The sequence below is a fragment of the Mauremys reevesii genome, linkage group 6 (assembly GCF_016161935.1).
Source record: "Mauremys reevesii isolate NIE-2019 linkage group 6, ASM1616193v1, whole genome shotgun sequence".
Lineage (NCBI taxonomy): Eukaryota > Metazoa > Chordata > Testudines > Geoemydidae > Mauremys > Mauremys reevesii.
The window spans coordinates 32,278,235-32,297,021 of record NC_052628.1 but is presented as its reverse complement, the minus strand read 5'-3'; positions in this window follow the sequence as shown (position 1 = coordinate 32,297,021).

Sequence of the window (18,787 nt, the reverse complement as noted above, 5' to 3'; positions counted from 1 at the left end):
TCCCTTCAGGTACTGTACATGTGGGGCAGCAAGTCACTGGATCTGAATCAGGACAGAACCAGTGCCTGCCACCTCAGTCTGCCCCAATACTTCTCTGGATGCCCTCTCCCTGGCGTATAAGGAGTGCAGAGGCCTCATTGTGTGGCTGCTCCACCCATCCCCATCCTGCCTAAGGGTATTCCTGGCATTCTGTGCTATTGGAGGGAAGAGGACACAGGTGGAGAATAACTTCAGAAGGTTAACGTTTCAGGGCTCAGTACCTCTCCCAAAGGACTGAGTTTTGTTGCCTCTTATTGCAAGTTCTTGCATGGGTTGAGGAGCAGTCTTGCTTTTGGAAATGAACCACAGTTTAAGGCTGAGTTCTAAGGTACAGTGCTTTTTCCAAAGCAGGTCAAACATAGCTAGTTGGATAGGTAAAAAGGTATTAGAAGGGTAATTATGTGGCCTCACTTGGTTCATTTTGGGAATCTATTCAGTTTAGTTTGATTGAACCATTTAAAAACAATAACAACAAGCCACCTCACTTCCTCATTTGTGCTCAGGACAGTTTATCTTAGAAAGGCAGTTACAGATTAAAGTGTAACCTTTAACCTGAATTCATAAGATTATATGGTCGTACATTAACAGCCATGCTGTCTCTTACCAGGAGGTGCACTGTAGATGAAATACAGCAATCAATAGAAATAATATGAAGGGAGGTTATAAATATGAGAAGAAGATAACAAAATGAGATTCCTTTTCAGACTAATACAGCTGTGGGGGAAACAGATGTTCAGTGGAAAGGAGAAACCATATAGACTATAGCCCCACATTAGACCTGACTGAATTATTTTATTTTTAAATTGAGTTTGGATATTAGCACGAGCAATAGGTCCAAAGCATATGACCAAAAAGAATGAACTGAAAGAAGGACGGTTTGTGTTAAACTTGTAGTGATCTTTTGCAATACCAGCATTACCTTATTTAAGGTTTGGGAAATAAAGAACATGGTTGATTAGGCACCAGGTGCAGTAAATAATTGGTTACAATTGCTTAAAAGTTGGGAAATAATATGGCAAGGTGGGATAAGCAGAAAAACCTTGAAGAGACCAGAGTGCAGCCCTAAATAGCTAAGGTCCAATAACCGGCAATGATATCACTGGTTTGTTATAGGGTATAAAAAGCAAAATTTTCTAGGGGTTCTTTGTCAGAGCTTTTCCTTACCCTTCTGGAGTCATTCCATGATGGGAAAGTATCCCTCGGGCCTGATCTGGTTGCGAGTATTCAGCCAATGCTTATAACTGTATTCTTAACAGGGTATAGAATATAAGGATGTATATGCTTATATTGATATTTTGGATGTAAACAATACCCAGGTGGTCTTTGGATTAATAAAGGAATGCTTGTGTGGAAACTGAGTCAAGGTAAACCATAATAGACTTATTAGGGAAATTATTTTTGACAAATAGTAATGCAGGAAGAGGCTGAGAGGGGTGGCATTCTCCTCTGAGCCTGGGCTGGTATTTGACAAGTCTAGAAAGGGTGCACAGAAGTGACACAGCATGCACTGCTACCGAGTGCCTGAGGGCTAAGGGACATCACTTCTGCCATATTGTACTTCCAGGTGCTAATGGTCCCAACAAATGAGATCCAAGAGTAGCCAAGAACTCAAGAACTGACATTAATTTTATTAAGTGTGCATAATAGCTGGCTCTTAAACAGGGCACATAGGGTCTGATGCAAAGCCCATTGTAGTTAATGGAAAGATTCCCAGAAATTTGGAAGAGATTTGGCCCATAATACAAAGCTCAGATAACAGAGGATCACAGAGTCTTTAGGCAATGACTGTATTTTTATGTGCGTACAGTGCCTAGCGCATGGCACAGACCTTATTTCTGGCATTTTTTAACTTTTGGGTGCTTGACTTTGCAAATCTACCATTTTTTTAATGTTGGTTTTTGGTATGTAATTTTAAATATAGGGTCAGGATAACTGAAGTAACTGCACTGAAGTTAAAATTACTCTGAATTTAAACCAGTGGAAAGTTAGAATAGAATTTGGCCCGTCCTATTGTTAGAGCTTGTAGCACAGTGTTCACTCAGGCGTGGGGCTTCCTGCTGGTCATCCAGGAATTAGCTCTTCCAGCCCTGGAGCGCCCTCTATGGGCTGGTGTCTCGCCCTCTGTTACCTACCCCTCTGCAGTCCCTTTATCTCCAGAATGTATAGGCCCCATGTCCCTCTCAGACCATGGTGCCCCTTACTTTGGTCATTGGAAAATATTTAGTTATTAACTTCAATTTATGCTATCTCTACAATTTAGAGGCATTTTTTAAAATATAGATGCCACTAGAAAATCTGAATTTGTGAGCTGTGTCAGGGGAATCAGAGGGGCAGATGGATGGCACTGAGAAACTATTTAATAGTGACCCTGCTACCGACCCTGGACATACTGTGCGTGCTAAGTTGGAGGGGGAGAAATACTTGCTGGTAGGCATGCTTCCTTCCTCCTGTTTCCATGGTTATTTTATAGTACTGCTCTGTCTTCTGAGATTCATTTTCTTAGAAGTTCACAAATGTACCAAATGTTCCAGCAGAGAGGAAAGTAATTGATTTGCTCGGTCAGCAGGATTCTTTTGGTATATTAGTGCTTCAGCCTTTCTCTCCTAAGTGTTCAGCACCTTACAAATGTGTGTAATATCTTTCATACAAAAGTATCTCAAAATGCTTCATGGCCAGTTACAATTGAAATCTGAAAATCCTTCAGAGATTTCTTTGTAAACTTGTCTAATGATCTTGTTTGTTTTAGTCAATAGGATTATATTATCTACCTTGTCTACTTTTTCTCAGAGTTCCATATCTTTACCAATATTTCCTGCTTTTAAATTAAAAAGTGATCCTTGGAGGTTATCACCTGCAACTGACATGAGCTTTTTTCATATTCCCATTTCCTTCAACAAAGTTGCTAATCCTCAATCCAGTTGCTAAACCCTAAAATTCTGTCATTAGACCAATATTATTCCTAGATTTTTATTTTTTTTATGATTCCATGGGAGCCCTGGAGCATAAACATAATGTAAATTTCTACATGCATGTTCTTAATGCTTTCAGATTTTATGTTCTGACTTATGTTTTAAATCCAAAGTGTGAAGAGTTACAAAGAGATCTCACAAAACTGGGTGACGGGAGAGCAAAATGGCAGATGAAATTCAATGTTGATTAATGCACATTGGAAAACATAATCCCAACTATACAAACAAAATAATGGGGTCTAAATTGGCTGTTACCACTCAAGAAAGAGATCTTCGAGTCATTGTGAATAGTTCTCTGAAAAATTTGTTTAGCTGTTTCGCGGTGGCAAGTGCTGGGAGGGAGGGGGAAGGAGGGGAACGCTGCGTGCTCGGGAAGAGGCTGGGCCTGGGTGGGGATTTGGGGAGGGTTCCAATAGGAGCAGGGAGGGGGTGGAGTTGGGGACGGGGTTGGAATGGGGGCAGGGGTGGGGCAGGGGCAGAGTCAGGGCAGGGCCGGGGGAGGGGGGCACGAGCACCCATCGGCACCGGGAAAAGTTGGCGCCTATGTAAGGAAGTGTTATTTATCCCTTCATATAGCACAAGACCCAGAGTCCCTCAAACAAACAAAAGGAAGTACTTCTTCACACAACACACAGTCAGTCTGTAGAACTTATTGCCAGGGTATATTCTGAAGGTCAAAAGTATAACTAGGTTCAAAAAAGAATTAGAAAAGTTCATGGAGGAAAGGTCCATCAATGGCTAGTAGCCAAGATGGTCAGGCATGCAACCCCATGCTCTGGGTGTCCCTAAGTCTATGACTGCCAGATGCTGGGACTGGATAACAGGGGATGGATCATGCAATAATTGCCCGGTTCTGTTAATTCCCTCTGAAGCATCTGGCAGACAAAAGCACCAGAAGACAAGCTACTTGGCTAGATAGACCATTGGTCTGACCCAGTAGAGCCATTCTTATGTTCTTATGACACTGCCACTTAGCCCTGGTACAGAAATGAATTTAAATATGTGTTTTACTAATAAACACATGCTTGAAATCAACCATATTCAGCAAAGCACTGAAGCACATCTAAGAACACTTAAGTTAATGGTACTTAAGTATGTCCTTATGTGCTTTGCTGGATTGGGATGAACTTAAGCATATGCTTAAAGTCGAGCATGTTCTTTAAGTGAATTCAGGTCCCTAATATTCCCTCTATGCATCAGACAATTTTTAAAATCTTTTGGATACAAGGGTCTCATTTAAGATCACATCCATTTTGTTACAAAGGTTTTTGTTTTTTATTTAAGAAATAGAGTCCCCATAAATCCAAACTTGGAAGTTTCAGCCACTGTGGTTTTATTATTTCCAGAGTAGATTATTGTCAGACATTGCTAGGTGCATGCCTAATACATGCCAGACTACAGATCACGCAAAATTCACCATTCAGATATATATTCATATATCAACGTATTTCCCTTCTTTGGAAGATATTCCTGTTAATGAAGAGAGGGAATGGCAATGTAATAAAGGAGTAGAAAACATCAAACTATAACGATGAAATACACACACAAGCAAAGCCAAATTATTATGTTTCGGAATTCTGTCTGTTTTTAGTTAGTTAGGGACTTCAGGTGCAAGTTCCTCCTTATTTACTGGAGTTACTCCAGAATAGCATTAGTATGTTTGAGTGAGAATTTGTCCCCTAACTATTTTGGCTTCTCACCTGGCCCATTAACCTTTGGTTTTAAGTTTCCTGTTGTTCTGATAGCAGGACCATCTAAAAGCCAAATGATCATTTTGGGAAATGGGGACAGGGAGGAGAATGGGTGAAGTGTACATGCTTTTCTGATTCTGTTTTTCCTTCCTTCTAATGTACCCTGCTTGACTGCAGGAACTCTTACCTACGCCTAACTGCAGCATAGTCAGTACAACAGTGTAGGAGGGAAGCAAATTATGTATATGTATGTGGGATAGAAGCTTCTGCAGGAAGACACATTTTAAATGTGATAGGTTTTTGACCAAGAGGTCTTGCTTCCCCTTGATGTTTGTCCATGGTCCTCTGAGGATCCTGTGGTGATATTTTGCCAATTGTATAGTGGTGTTTTGTTTTTTTTTAACCTTTGCCAGTATGTCAGTTCATTTACAAAGCAGATGTGCAAATCTTTTGAGTTTTAGTTACTCCAAGCAATTTCATCACTCCCCCAAGTATCATTAATAAATATAACTCTTTACAGCTGGCCCCTCTACTCTAAGTCACTTACATAAATTAAATACAGCAGAGGGCCTGTTGGACACAATTTAATATTTCCCCAAGTTCTTCTCACTGGATATGATTCCAGCAACAGCCTGTCACATGCAGGTTTATTGCTGGCTTTCTGAAGTTATCAGAATGTACTTCTAGACTTTGTTGAGGGTTCCCCAAGAACTCAGTTCAACTTCAGTCTCATCACTTGTTATTTGGCATACAGCAAAACTGCACTGAGGTGATCAGTATACAACGTACCATACATCCAAAGTTATACAACAAATCTCTTCTGTTATATACATTTATCCATTCCATTGCATTTACTGTACATTATATTACACATTATGGGATTGGCTTGGTCACTTTGTAGGCACAGCATGCACTGCCCATGCACAATTTACTCTTTACCTCATTTTATGTTCCAGGTTTATTTTATCCATTGTTATCTTGTCTACTGTAAATGGCTCCCTGGGTGTTCCCCGTTATCTTAAGTAGTACAGACATTCTGTTTTCAACCTGTTGATCCATTTACCTCCCTAATCCTGTCTCCCAAAATCTCAGGCCTCACCCATGTCCAGTTACTCATGTCAAGCCAGGCCTACAGGCCTGTCACATCTTCTTGAACCCTCAGGTTGCCAGTTGCAGATCCTTGGAATTCCTCCATCAAGTATTCTCTCTCTCTCTCTCTGCCTTTTATGTCAGTGACGGGGTGGCTGTTAGCTGAATAATTACTTTTGTTTGAACTAATCACAGTTAATGTCTTAAGAAGATGTTCCACATCTAAGTTTCAGACTACATTTACCAGAGACATTTGTTATTCCTATTGGTAGCATCTCTAGAACTGAATGAATATCATAAGCCAAAAAAAGCCTATATTTCTAGCTGGGTTTTCTCCCCAAAGAGTTTTACACTCTAGGTTGGGAGCATGGGAATTAAAATGTAACTCCACAGCAGTGGACTTTGCTTTCATTACCACTAAAAATCCCTTGCTGCACTAAGATGAGGAAAGATTACTGTGCCCCCACTATTCCTGTGCCCCCACTATTTCAATATTAATAGGTCATTAGTCTGTTTAAATCTCTGTAAATCTGTCTTGGTACAGTACCTAGAACAATAGAGTCCTAATCCTGATTGCAGCCTTTGGTACTAGTGCAATACAAACAATAAGTTATAAGAGGAGAAATCCTGAACCAGACTTAATTCCTGCTCTTCTGGAAATGTCCATTGATTCAAAGTTCTGGAATAAGGTACTTTAATTTATGAAAGATGTCCTTTATGTAGAAGGTGCTACGGTAATTCCTGCAGGTAGTGATTATTCATAACTTAAAAGTTGATACTGTGCACAAGTTGTAAGACCAGACTGTACAATCATAAAATCATGAGAAACAATGGGTGTCTCATTGTCCCCCTAAAATAAACTTATGGTTTAAAATGACCCTGGCAGTCCTGTCATATTAAGAAAAGGCACCACAGAACTCAGTTTTAAGACTAGGACTTCTATACCATATGTTCTGTTATGGTGGTTTTTCCATCTGCCAGGTTTCAGCAGACAATGAGGGCACTCAGTGAATAATATGAATTCCAGTCAACTAAGTCCTTATTGCCAGAACATTTTACAGCTCCCTTCACACTCAGCTAATCTTGTACGAAAGTCTCTCTGTTTCTACTCTGCTCACTCTACATCAAGGGGAAGAAAAAAAAAAGGAGGGGGCGGGAGGCAACAAGGAAAGAAGCAGACAGAAAGGACAACTTTATTCTGGAAATCTCATGATTTAATTAACATGACCACATAGGCACCAAGGTGTCTATTTCATGCCTTCTTCATTTGTGGTTTGTGTTGGTTGAACCTGGTGAGCTCTTCTTTAACCGATCTTCTGTTAATGTATATTGCATTCCTTTAAAAAAAAAAAAGCAACACAAATTTTATTTAAAGCATGGAAATTCACTTTATACCACTGTTTGAAGTGAGAATCAAGAAAGAAAGGAAAGATAAGAATGGGATTTGGAGGAATGATAATAAATGTGTTTAGGAGGAGAATCATATTTAGATGTGAACTCTTTGGGGGAGTGTGACAGGTGTCCACCCCACACAAGGAAGAGCAGGTTAAATTAGGCCAATTAACATGGTAGGCTGCACATTGGAGGAGATTTAGGCTTGCAGGACAAGCACTAAGTGAAGAGGGAACCCACCTGGGAAGGATGGAGGAAGCTGAGAACAGATGAGTGCTGCAGGGGAAGTAGTCTGCAGTCACTCCTTGGGAGAAGAGAGGTATGTTTGGGGCTTCAGAGTTTGGTGAGAAATCTGGAGTTGCAGACTGTCTGGAGTGGCCTGAGGACAGCTGGTCTAATGGGATTTTGATATCTTGGAAGGGGAGGATTGTATAGTGACTTACCTGGAGGGATGAGTTATGAAAAGGGAGCACTTGAGTCTGGGGAGCAGGGCACAGTGTGAGGAAAAGGGCACGAGACCTGCATGGAGCTAATCCTGAGACCCAACCACAAGGAGGTACCCTGCAGTAAGTGAACCCCATTACAGGCAGGGACCAGGTCTTTGTTATATGGTTGGTCAGTGCCTATTATAATGGGGCTGGATCTGTAGATGCTACTAAAATATAAACATTTAACAACTATAATCATCATATGAGACTCTACCAAATGAAGTTTAGTCCTGTCTCATGAGGTGTTTGATAATATGGCTTTCTCTTCACACATTTTGTTCACTTTTGCCTTGATATGACAACTTCATATTGTCATATCACAGAATTGCTTTATATAAAACATGACATTGGAAAGGTCCTAAACCTCCCCCATTCTCAGAGTGGAAAATGGAACTTGTACCTAGTGTATTGTAAGCTCTTTGGGCCAGGGACACTCTCTTTTTGTTCTGAGTTTGTGCTAGATACTATACAACCTTAGTCCTGGTCCTGGACTAGGCTCCAAGGTGCTACGATAATGGAAATACTTTACACTCCATGAAACAATGGAGAGAATCACCTTACCCAGGAGAAACAACTTAGATCTAGTCTCTGAATCCTGGGATCTGCTGCAAGACATCTTTGCTCTAAGGCATCTTTAGCAGCACAGTTGCCCATATTAGGGGTGAAAGTAACTTAAAGGACTTACTGGTATGCTAGAGTCCTGAGCAGGGGCATGGCCTCAACCAGAAGAGGCGAGGCCTTTCAAGATTTAAAGGCCCTGGGGCTCCAGCTGTGGCTGGGAGCCCCAGGACCTTTAAATCACCCTGGAGCTACCAGCTGCAGAGGTGGCTGGGAGCCCCAGGGCTCAGGAGTGAATTAAAGGGCCCAGGGCTCCGACCGCCATGGAGCTCCGGGCCCTTTAAATCACTGTGGGAGCCCGGCTGCCAGAGCTCCAGTGGCACTTTAAAGGGCCCAGGGCTCCCTGCAGTGGCCAGAGCACCAGGCCCTTTAAATCCCCACCCGAGTCTGGCTACTGGAGCTCTGGTGGGGATTTAAAGAGCCCAGGGCTCCCCGCAGCAGCTGGAGCCCTGGACCCTTTAAATCACCGCTGCGGAAGCCGGTCCAGTCCGGCATGGTGTATTAACTCTTGCCAGTACGTTGTACCGGACCATACCAGCTTACTTTCACCTCTGCCCATATTGGAATATCACTTCATACTCAGTTAGGGAACTGTGCCACTGGTAACTGAATAGCACCACTTCCTGCAGCTCACAGGATTTCTTGGTAAATTTTCCATTCAAGTACTGACCTGGCCTAAACCTGCTTAACTTTTGAGACCCCAAATGAAAGTGCTATGATTATAGTGAGCAATCAATGTCTGACAATCAATGCTTAATTGATGCCAGGGCTGAGCCCCAGCACCTCTAGGCTTGGCAGTTCATAGCCCCAGCACCTCTTTCATTACAAATTAAGCACTGCTGACTATCAATTACCTTCCAAGGTGTTGCTTGCTGAATAAGCTGTTCATAGTGAGTACCTCACTCAAAATTAATTTTGAACCAATTATAATGCCTTTCAGCTCTGGCTGGAAATACAAGCATTGGCATTCTCTTGTGTTGCATTGGCCTCTGCATTTTGACTTCATACCTCATCATTTAGTAACTAATAAGCTAATTATAATAGAGTAGGTGGGTGAGAATCTTTTATTGGATCCACCTTGTCTTCCTAATATCCTGGGATTACCTAACTACAAATACACTGCATAAACTAATTCTACAAACAATTCAGTCTGTCTTTAAAATTTGTAGCTTGCTAGTGCCTTAAGGGCCTGAATCTGCAAGGTGCAGAGCACTTGACAGTCAACTCATACTGAAGTAAACCACAGTTGATGACAGGAGGTGCTCAGCACATTTGCATATCAGACCCAAATTGCATACAATATGACAAAGCTTGGTAGGATATTTTTCCTGAGATGTTACCTGGATTTGTAGGAAACATCTTGCATATTTGTAGTCAATTTGCTTTTTACAGAAGTGCTCAGTTGAACTTGCCCATGCAGCTGCTTCTGTGGATTGAAGAATTATTCTTCATCTTCTGGAGCTGCTAGTTACTTGGTGGCAATAAGTCTGCAATGCTAAGTTTTACCCATCAAAAAGACATTTTGATCTTTTCACTGCGGAGAGTAAAGCATCTCCCTGATGCATTCTCCCCCCCCCACCTCTGCTGCGTAATTTTCTCTGTGAACAAAGCTGTCATTAATGTGTAAATTGTAGATCAATGTAGTATCTGTAGCTTCCCTCTAAAAGGATGTTTTACAGCTGAGATAAGATTATGGGCTCTCTTACAAGTTCAAAACAATACTATCCCACATCCAATAAGATTTAATGCTTTCAGCCATATATTGAAGTCCATGAGAGATGGATCATAGTTAGAGATCACTATCCTGTTTTTTATATAGATGATATAAAGACATAAAAACTACTATATTTGAATGGTCCTTACATTCTGTTGAAAAATGTTATTGTGCTGGGTTCATCTTCATTTACTATCATAAAATGGTTGCAGCTGGGGATTATGTAATAACGCAAAGAATTTTGCTGCTGGTATTGAATGAAGGGACTAATATAAGCTTCTGCCATGCCTTTTCCTTCTTGACCAAGTTCTAGTCCATAGGTGGGACAATTCTTCTTGATTACTTACTTTGATTTTTCCACTCACCTTTCTTTCTGAACCATCGTCATGTATATTACTAGAACAGGGGCCGGCAATCTTTCAGAAGTGGTGTGCCAAGTCTTCATTTATTCACTCTAATTTAAGGTTTCACGTGCCAGTAATACATTCTAACGTTTTTGGAAGGTCTCTTTCTATAAGTCTATAATATATAACTAAACCATTGTTGTATGTAAAGTAAATAAAGTTTTTAAAATGTTTAAGAAGCTTCATTTAAAATTAAATTAAAATGCAGAGCCCCCCGGACCAGTGGCCAGGACCCGGGCAGTGTGAGTGCCACTGAAAATCAGCTCGTGTGCCGCAGGTCGCCTACCCCTGGACTAGAAGAAAAAGGGAGTCGTTTTGGAGTCTTTCCATTTTTTCCTTTTGTGTATATCAGAATAGCACACTCACATTTTTGGTTTATCAGATTTACAGCATGCCTCAGTGTGTTCAATCAGCTGAACATTTCAAGCATCCGAGCTTTTATTTAATGCATGTTCTAGAGCATCAGTTCTCAAACTATTGGGTGGGTCTCCCAAGGGAGGTTTGAGAATGTGTTAAGGGAGGTGTGAGCTGTGTGCTATTTTTTTTTTTTTAAGAGTTCTGGCTGTCAGCCCAGGAGGCTGGGTCTTATGCAGAAGGGCCATACACCTGGCAGGTGGGGATAAAGAGGGCAGCAGGAGTCCCACTGCCCCAGGGCTGGCTGCCACAGACCCAATCCCTCACGTGGAGGCAGTGGGTCTCTGGCTGTCAGCCCTCGGGTGGCAGCAGCAGCGCAGAAGTAAGGGTGGCAATGAGGTACTAAATCCACTGTGAAAAGTGATATTGATGAATATCACTTTTTATCACACTGCCACCCTTACTTCTGTGCTGCTGCTGGTGCCCAGCCAGCAGCTGCTGCTCTCCGCTCTGCCTTCAGAGCTGGGTGGCAGTATATGTACTTGTGCATTATGCCCCCCTCTCCCTACTATAGAAACAAAGAAGGGGGGGCCTGATCAAATAAGTTAGAGAACCACTGTTCTAGAGGCTTCAATCCCCTTTCGGTTCCAGCATAGTAGAAGTGTCTGTGTTTAGTTACAGCTTCTAGCTAAAAGCTTTCAGCTAGAAGCTGTTAGCCCCACTGTGTTTTTGCTTGAGTGGATATTCCACAGTTAGGCAGTGCTGTAACAAACTCCTGAATAATTCCTAAAAAAGAGAGAAGATTTTTCCTAATCTGTTGCATGCTAGTAAATTAATTTATGTGGGGGGGGGGGTAACCTAAAATATTAGCCTTTTAAAAAAGATAATGTTTTTGTGAGAAATTTGATTATCTCAGAAAACATTAAATGGTAAGTGTGGACTGCATCAATGGGCTTATGCATTGCAACACTGAGCATCACAGTGCCTAACTTTGACACCTAGAAAATCACAGGAACAACACTACAATCCACAAAGCTCCCTGTATGACGAATGGGGAGAGAGAAGTGCTTAAAAATGTGATCCACAAACCTATCCTGTTAGGCAGCCAGTGCTGGTGCTAGCCCATGGTGGGGGGGGGGGAGTCCTAAGAAGGAATATTTTTGGCCCCCAAAACACATACTAATAATTACTAGGGGTCCCCCTTGAACTGCTAGGGGCCCTAAGCAATTGCTTAGTCTGCTTATGCCTAGCTCTGGCTCTGTAGGCAGTTCTGTGCCTAAGCCAGCCAATGGGAGATGCTGACCTGTCCTAAACCCTGCCCCCCCCACCCCTCTCTGAGATAGGTGCTATCCTGCAGTCTAGACTTGGGAAACCGATTTCTGCTTAGTGATCCATGAACTGGAATCAGCCACCTGGAGTCAGGGGGCTTAAGTATATAAGCCTCTACTTGATAGAGTGAGTTGGATGCTTGCTCATGAAAATGGCTGGAGGAGAAGATGGTGCCCACCTTATAATATTTAACTCAGTGGTTAGAGCACTCAGATGGGATGTGGGAGGGCCAGGGTCAAGTCCTCTCTCTCTCTGTCTCTGCCAGAGTGGGAGATAGGATTTGAACAGAGAGTCTCCCACCTCACAGGAGAATGCTTCTAGCTAATTTAGCTACAACAAGTCAGGAAAAAGATCTTGGAGTCATTGTGGATAGTTCTCTGAAGATGTCCACGCAGTGTGCAGAGACAGTCAAAAAAGCAAACAGGATGTTAGGAATCATTAAAAAGGGGATAGAGAATAAGACTGAGAATATATTATTGCCCTTATATAAATCCATGGTATGCCCACATCTCGAATACTGTGTACAGATGTGGTCTCCTCACCTCAAAAAAGATATTCTAGCACTAGAAAAGGGCAACTAAAATGATTAGGGGTTTGGAGAGGGTCCCATACGAGGAAAGATTAAAGAGGCTAGGACTCTTCAGCTTGGAAAAGAGAAGACTAAGGGGGGATATGATAGAGGTATATAAAATCATGAGTGATGTTGAGAAAGTGGATAAGGAAAAGTTATTTACTTATTCCCATAATACAAGAACTAGAGGTCACCAAATGAAATTAATAGGTATCAGGTTTAAAACAAATAAAAGGAAGTTCTTCTTCACGCAGCGCACAGTCAACTTGTGGAACTCCTTACCTGAGGAGGTTGTGAAGGCTAGGGCTATAACAATGTTTAAAAGGGGACTGGATAAATTCATGGTGGCTAAGTCCATAAATGGCTATTAGACAGGATGTGTAAGGAATGGTGTCCCTAGCGTCTGTTTGTCAGAGGGTGGAGATGGATTGCAGGAGAGAGATAACTTGGTCATTGCCTGTTAGGTTCACTCCCTCTGGGGTACCTGGCATTGGCCACTGTCGGTAGACAGATACTGGGCTAGATGGACCTTTGGTCTGACCCGGTACGGCTGTTCTTATGTTCACTGGACTATGGGGTATTCTGATATGGCGTTTTGTCAGTCTCTTGTTCCATTGTGGATAAATGATGAAAGAATGAGTGGAGCCGGAGGACTGGACCAGGGTCTTCCACCCCCCAGATGGATGCCCTAATCACTGGACTCTTGAATCATTCACTCTCTCTGTCATTGGGCCAGAGACTGAGACTGTCAGCACTCTGTATATGGTGCTTTTCATCAATGGAGTTCAAAGGTGAACAAGCAATATTTCTGTTTTACAGATGTGGAAATTGGGACTCTGAGGTTGTCCGGCCAAAGTCAGATGGAGTCAATAGCAGAGCTGGGAATGTAACCTGAGGCTCCATGCTAGAGAATTGCTAGGAGAATTGACCAGCTTTCCATCTTTTATAAAGTGTAGTGTGTGAATATTTTAAAAATAAATATGATTTGGAATATTCTCATGCTCTTTAAAAAAAATTATGCTCTTGCACATAGTGTAATAGTTTTACATTGTAATTATTGCATACTGTGGATGTTTACTCTGAGGTATAGTTCTGATGTGTCATTATTTCTGAATCCATAGACATGCAGCCTTTCAGGCATTCTTTTACAAAAAGTGGAATGGCCTTTAAATCTTGTAACATCACAGGAGCCTTTTGCAGGATTCCACAGAAAATTGTAGTCGAATTTGTTGGGCCAGTTGGCCCTGCAATTGCATACAGTATGATCTTGCAAGCAAACCTGTAAAAACTCAATGCCAGGAGTGTGAGCTCCCTGAACAATTGCCTGCACCATCCAAGATTTCTGCAGCTGGAATTGTCATGTTATTTGTCCCTTCCTATCTACAAATGAGCAATTAAATCTGGGCTTCTCTACTGTACTATAAGTTGCGGTTTTGCTTAGAGCAGAGAAAAGGAGGGGCAGTACAATAGAGAATACTTTTCTCTTGTGTAGTGATGAGTTTAAGTTTTTATTGAGCCTTGGGTATACAGAAAGGAGTAGGGAATGTAGACTTTTGATCCCACAGTGGATTGTTATGGGGGAAGGAGGTTACTGTGAGGGAGGGTTGAGTGGCAAGAGTTAGGTGCATACAACCTCCCATGCCTCTAGAAACTGAGCTTCATGGGGGTTGGACGGGGAATCACTGGGTTGGGTGCATGCCTGGAAAGATTGGGAGGGTATCAGAACTATGGGAATGAGACTCATTGAGGTGGGAGTTATGAGGGGAGGGAGGAGGGTTAATGTAGATGGCTTTTGCAACATGCCCAGGGATTCTTTACTCATGCACCCATCTGCTGTATCTACTCCCTTAAAATCCAAGGGGACTAAACTGTATTGCCTTGAGCTGGGGATATACAGGTTTTAAGGTGAATGGAGAAATACCAGTTGTAGTGGGTATCTGAAATCACTTTTAGGCATGGCAGCAGACAAGCTCAGGGGAAAATGACATAAATTTATCTATCATAAATACAGTCTGTGTACAAAAAAAGCATTTTTTTAAAATGAGCAGAACTCTGAACTTATTAAACAAAAACATACTTCATACATCTTCATTAAAATTTTTTCGAAGCTTTGGTGAAACAAACTCCATATCTTGAACCTGTTATGTGATCAATGACCACTTGCAGAATTCAGCTGTTCAGGTTTCTTAAATTATTGCTCCTATCCCTTCCCCACTTAATCAAAACAGACCCTCTTAATCTAGCTTCTGCTTCAGTTGAGACCTAGGGAAAACCTGTTCCTAGGTAAATGATCTCTGGATTGATTGTCCCTGAGGAGAAGGCAGTTGACGGTGGATCGAGGGTATCTCATGGGCACTCTGCAAGTGATTGTCTTTGGTCCCGTCTTCATCGGGTTCCTCCATTGGGTTTGCCTCTGAGTGTCTAGTCAAGCTCAGCTGGGTCCTGACCAAGCCTGGCACCTTCCATTGAGGGGTGCATCAGGGCTGTTTGCTGTCTGGTTTGCTGTATGCCATTGAGGCCATCCTGTAACCATGGACTTCTAGTCATCATCTGGCTGGCTCCTGTCAAGAGTACCTGTGACCTTTGGGCAGGAGCATGCTTTCCCATTCCTTAATGGTGGTGGAGTCCCAGTGCAACACCACCCATACTATGTGTTCCTCCTCATCCCCCAACAGAGGGGTAGGTGGGGAGGGAGTTGTACTAATTTAGAGGGAATACAGGGACCCTAAGAATCAAAGGTGTTAACCTAACCCCTCTAACATTAAATAGTGTTAAACAAGGTTTGGGGTTTGGTATATAGAGATCTGAACATGCTTAGTCCCATGCAAACATGCCATTTAAAAATCCTTTTAATCTTAAAGATAAAGAAAAGAAGGAAAAAAGAGTTAAAGCATTTGAAATGTAAAGTATTAAATAAGACTTTCATTTTTAATTACTTTTCTTTCCCTTTAGCTAGAAAGAATCTTAGAAAGCACAATCTCCATGTTTGACAGTCTCTTAGATGGTATCAATTATAGTAATAAGTGTCCTTTTCTCCAAAAGAGAGGAAGTTAGCTGAAATGGGCTGGAGCTGTCTCGGTTTTTTTAAAGTCTGATCCTATTTCATCCTAGGTGGTGGTGGGATTCAACTGGAGCCAGCAGGCAGTTTTATTTTGAGTCCCTCCCTGTGGCATGATCAGGACATCTCTCAGGATTAGAATGCTAAAGGCCCAGGATCTTAGGAGATGGTGGGGGTGGCAGTTACAATGGTGAAGCTTTAGATTAAATGTTCAGGTTCCATTATTACACACCAGGCACAGCAGCACCTCATGGAGTGGGAAAGGGGAAAACAAATGTCCCCTCCTGAGGGTTGTACCCCAACGAAGGGAGGATGTCCACATTGTGGGAAGTAGAAGGAGAACAGTTCGGAGTGGGATTGGTGTCCCTAGTGGCTATGCTGTTGGGGGCAGCTCCACCTCTCCACACACAGGTGTTAAAGGGGCTGGGGGCGCCTCTTCAACCTGGGTACTGGGTGCCATGATGAACTCGGTGCCCAAGGCTTTGGCACTGGATTTTATAGTGACGAGCTCTGGTAGAGCACCACGAAGGACCCCTGTGACCGAATGCACCCCTTTATTACAGTGGAGTGTAGGAGGTAAATAATCTTTGTACAGAATATGCCTGGTAAGGTATCATTTGAAAGCTATTAACTCACTAGTCAATCATATCATGATGAAATGTGTGTAGCAACATCATATGTAAAGTTATGCATTTCCCTGAATGATGAGGGTGGCAAATGTATAAGCACATGCATCCCCGATTAGGCAGAACTGGTCAAGCAGGTCTTAAACAAAGGAATTTGTTTACCTCAATGTACATATAGGTGGTAAACAAGGTCCTTGAAACGGTAAGAGGGAGACAAGGTAAATCTGCATTTCAGCAAACAGCCTGAAGCCTCTTTCATGAGACTCATTGTCGCTGTCCTAACAGCAGGAATGAACTTTAGGGGTAATCCTTGAGAAAATGCATTTCAAAGGGGACCAAACTATAAAAGAGAGGGGCAGAAATACCCAGCTTCTCCCTATCCATCTCTCTCTTCATTTAAGACAACAAAAGAAACAGCCATTGAACTTTGGGATCAGATACTGGTCTGAGAATTTGGTCAGAATGTGGTGAGAACTTCACTTTAAACAAAGTCTAGTTTAAGTTTAGAAAGAGTATTCTCTATTTTTTTTTCTTGTAACCATTTCTGACTTTAATGCCTTGCTACTTGTACTCACTCAACATAACTACAAAGAGATGGATTTAAACTTGTTTTATTCCTTAATTAAAACTAATCTAGGGTTGTGAATTGTTTGGGTATCTCCTTTTAGCAGAATATGCCCATAGTCCCTTAGAGGGGTTATGGGCCCAATCTATCTGGACTGTCCAGGAGACGACAGGGCAGTGCAGAACACATATTGGGAAATTGGGGACTGGGAGTGTGTTGGGGTCACCCTGAAAGTAGTAACTAAGGCTGCTGGAAGCCAGCAGGTGGCTGGAGTTAGCTGACAGGCTGTTGGGGGTCAGAGCTGTTGGACCAGGGCTGTGGCTATATGCAGACACTCAGGCTGGGACCTGTATGCTTTTTGTGAAGAGCACAGTTTGGGAGCTACAGTAGCAAACGGGCAGCTCCAGGCCCCAGCACGCCAAGCGCGTGCTTGGGGCGGCAAGCCACTGGGGGTGCTCTGCCAGTCACCGTGAGGGCGGCAGGCAGGCTGCCTTTGGCGGCTTGCCTGTGGAGGGTCCGCTGGTCCTGCGGCTTCAGCGGACCTCCCGCAGGCATGCCACGGGACCAGCGGACCCTCCGCAGGCAAGCCGCCAAAACCAGCCTGCCTGCCGTGCTTGGGGCAGAGAGCCGCCCCTGTTAGCAAAGCATAGTAAGGCATCCCAAGTTGCAAGGTAAGTGGTGACATAGATCCTCACTGGTCTGGATAGCACCCAGGAATATCTGGTGGGATGAATCCCATGGTGGGAATGTTAAAATCAATTTTTATAATCTAATTAGGAAGGACTGAGTGAGAAAAAGGAGGGGGAGTTACACCCTGTCAGAAATGGTATTACCTATTTGAGAGACTGATAACTTGGAATAATATGATCCAGAATGCATATGTATTACTGTCTTAACAGATAAAGCATAAGATGGGCTGTAGCAGACACCAACTAATCCCCATCAGATCACACTACGGAAGAGGCTGACCACCTCCTTTTTCACCTATTATAATGTGTAGGGGGAAAAACCCCTCAATTTGAGTGATGGGCTGGAGGTCTCATACTCTCCATACTAAAATATCCTGGGGATTTCTAAATATTATAGATAGTGATTTCCTCCTTTAAAACATGTTGCATCAAATACAGAGCATTCTACATTAGATCGCATCTTGACAGATAAAGAGGAACTGATCACCGAACTAAAAATGAATGGTAATTTATATCTAAGTGATGATCATGACTTGATCACATTTATAATGTGCAAACAGAATAAAGTTCAGAATATATAGAGTGGAACCCCGCTTATCCAATCTAACGGGGACCAGACTGGACAATCAAAAATTCAGATAAGTAGGAGAATGGGTGGGGCTGCCCAGTTTGGTTAATAGGGAGAGCCAGACAATGGAGGTTCAGACAGTGTTCTACTGTATGTACTTGGAGCTTGAAAAAAGACCATGTCAGAAAGATGAAAACAGGTTTCAGAGTGGTATCCATGTTAGTCTGTATTAGCAAAAAAAAAAAAAAGAAAAAAGAGTCCTTGTGGCACCTTAGAGACTAACAAATTTATTTGGGCATAAACTTTCATGTGCTTTGGGTTCTAGGACTCCTCCTTATAAAATAGAAGGGTAACCAAAATCAATGAACGGAGAGGGGGGATTACAAGCAGCACGGTGGGAGAAAAATCAGCTCCCCAGGCTGCACTGGGAGTGGGGTGCATATGAGAGGGGAGGGTGCAGTGAAAGGGGGAAAAAATCAAACAACGGGGAATCACAAGTGCAGGTGAAAAGGGCAGCCAGGCTCACGGAGCAACCCCCAGCTGGGGGAGGAGGGGGGCGTGGCAGGGGAAGCAAGCAACAGATGCAGGAGGGAGGCGACAGGGGGAGGGGGGACTATGCGAGT